Raw genomic sequence first — 2,877 nt, 5'->3', positions numbered from 1 at the left:
AGAAAGAATCCATATGAACACCTAGTTAATGAAAAAGAAATATTCTAATCAATGAACTGTTAATATTCTAATTGAACACCTACTCAATGAACAGAAAGAAAGAATCACAATTGAACATCTACTTATCTAATCAATGAACTGTTAATATTCCAATTGAACACCTAGTTAATGAACTGTTAATATATTCTAATTGAACACCTAGTTAATGTACAGAAAGAATCCATATGAACACCTACTCAATGAAAAAGAAATAATCTAATCAATGTACAGAAAGAAAGATTCCTAATTGAACATCTACTCATCTAATCAATGAAAAGAAAGAAAGAATCACAATTGAACATCTACTCATCTAATCAATGAAAAGAAAGAAAGAATCCTAATTGAACACCTAATCAATGAACTGTTAATATATTCTAATTGAACACCAAGTCAATGAAAAAGAAAGAAAGAATCCATATGAACACCTAGTTAATGTACAGAAAGAAAGAATCCATATGAACACCTACCCAATGAAAAAGAAATATTCCAATCAATGAACTGTTAATATTCCAATTGAACACCTAGTTAATGAACTGTTAATATATTCTAATTGAACACCTACTTATCTACTCAATGAAAAAGAAATATTCTAATCAATGAACTGTTAATATATTCTAATTGAACACCTACTCAATGAACAGAAAGAAAAGAATCCTAATTGAACACCTACTCAATGAACTGTTAATATATTCTAATTGAACACCTACTCAATGAACTGTTAATATTCTAATTGAACACCTAGTTAATGAACAGCTAAAAATCAAGATGAACACCTAGTTAATGTACAGAAAGAAAGAATCCATATGAACACCTACCCAATGAAAAAAGAAAAAATCTAACCAAGATGAACACCTAGTTAATGTACAGAAAGAATCCATATGAACACCTACCCAATGAAAAAGAAATAATCTAAATTAAAAAAGCTTTTTTTCCTAAATAATTCACGTTTTTATCAAGAAAATATAAGCTAAAAATAAAAAGTGAATTCACCAATTTTTTGGTTTTAATTAAAAAATTGGTGAATTCACTTTTTATTTTTAGCTTATATTTTCTTGATAAAAACGTGAATTATTTAGGAAAAAAAGCTTTTTTAACAAGAAAAAGTAAATAGATATGAGGGAAAAGAAAGGTATTCATTGGGTTCTTTCTTTTCATTGAGTAGGTGTTCATCTTGATTCTTTTCTTTCTTTTTCATTGACTTGATTTTTAGCTGTTCATTGAGTAGGTGTTCATCTTGATTTTTAGCTGTTCATTGACTAGGTGTTCATCTTGATTCTTTTCTTTCTTTTTCATTGACTTGATTTTTAGCTGTTCATTGAGTAGGTGTTCATCTTGATTCTTTTCTTTCTTTTTCATTGACTTGATTTTTAGCTGTTCATTGAGTAGGTGTTCATCTTGATTTTTAGCTGTTCATTGACTAGGTGTTCATCTTGATTCTTTTCTTTCTTTTTCATTGACTTGATTTTTAGCTGTTCATTGAGTAGGTGTTCATCTTGATTTTTAGCTGTTCATTGACTAGGTGTTCATCTTGATTCTTTTCTTTCTTTTTCATTGACTTGATTTTTAGCTGTTCATTGAGTAGGTGTTCATCTTGATTCTTTTCTTTCTTTTTCATTGACTTGATTTTTAGCTGTTCATTGAGTAGGTGTTCATCTTGATTTTTAGCTGTTCATTGAGTAGGTGTTCATCTTGATTTTTAGCTGTTCATTGAGTAGGTGTTCATATGGATTCTTTCTTTCTGTACATTAACTAGGTGTTCATCTTGATTCTTTTCTTTCTTTTTCATTGACTTGATTTTTAGCTGTTCATATGGATTCTTTCTTTCTGTACATTGATTAGATTATTTCTTTTTCATTGGGTAGGTGTTCATATGGATTCTTTCTGTACATTAACTAGGTGTTCATCTTGGTTAGATTTTTTCTTTTTCATTGGGTAGGTGTTCATATGGATTCTTTCTTTCTTTTTCATTGACTTGATTAGTAGGTGTTCATCTTGATTCTTTTCTTTCTTTTTCATTGACTTGGTGTTCATCTTGATTCTTTCTTTCTGTACATTGATTAGATTATTTCTTTTTCATTGGGTAGGTGTTCATATGGATTCCTTCTGTACATTAACTAGGTGTTCATCTTGGTTAGATTTTTTCTTTTTCATTGGGTAGGTGTTCATATGGATTCTTTCTTTCTGTACATTAACTAGGTGTTCATCTTGATTTTTAGCTGTTCATTAACTAGGTGTTCAATTAGAATATTAACAGTTCATTGAGTAGGTGTTCAATTAGAATATATTAACAGTTCATTGAGTAGGTGTTCAATTAGGATTCTTTTCTTTCTGTTCATTGAGTAGGTGTTCAATTAGAATATATTAACAGTTCATTGATTAGAATATTTCTTTTTCATTGAGTAGATAAGTAGGTGTTCAATTAGAATATATTAACAGTTCATTAACTAGGTGTTCAATTGGAATATTAACAGTTCATTGATTGGAATATTTCTTTTTCATTGGGTAGGTGTTCATATGGATTCTTTCTTTCTGTACATTAACTAGGTGTTCATATGGATTCTTTCTTTCTTTTTCATTGACTTGGTGTTCAATTAGAATATATTAACAGTTCATTGATTAGGTGTTCAATTAGGATTCTTTCTTTCTTTTCATTGATTAGATGAGTAGATGTTCAATTGTGATTCTTTCTTTCTTTTCATTGATTAGATGAGTAGATGTTCAATTAGGATTCTTTCTTTCTGTACATTGATTAGATTATTTCTTTTTCATTGAGTAGGTGTTCATATGGATTCTTTCTGTACATTAACTAGGTGTTCAATTAGAATATATTAACAGTTC

This window comes from Eptatretus burgeri, chromosome 6 (assembly GCF_056783735.1).
Source record: "Eptatretus burgeri isolate ZD-2024b chromosome 6, Ebu_testis_v1, whole genome shotgun sequence".
Lineage (NCBI taxonomy): Eukaryota > Metazoa > Chordata > Myxini > Myxiniformes > Myxinidae > Eptatretus > Eptatretus burgeri.
The sequence above is the reverse complement of the archived record's forward strand: the minus strand, read 5'-3'. Positions refer to the sequence as shown.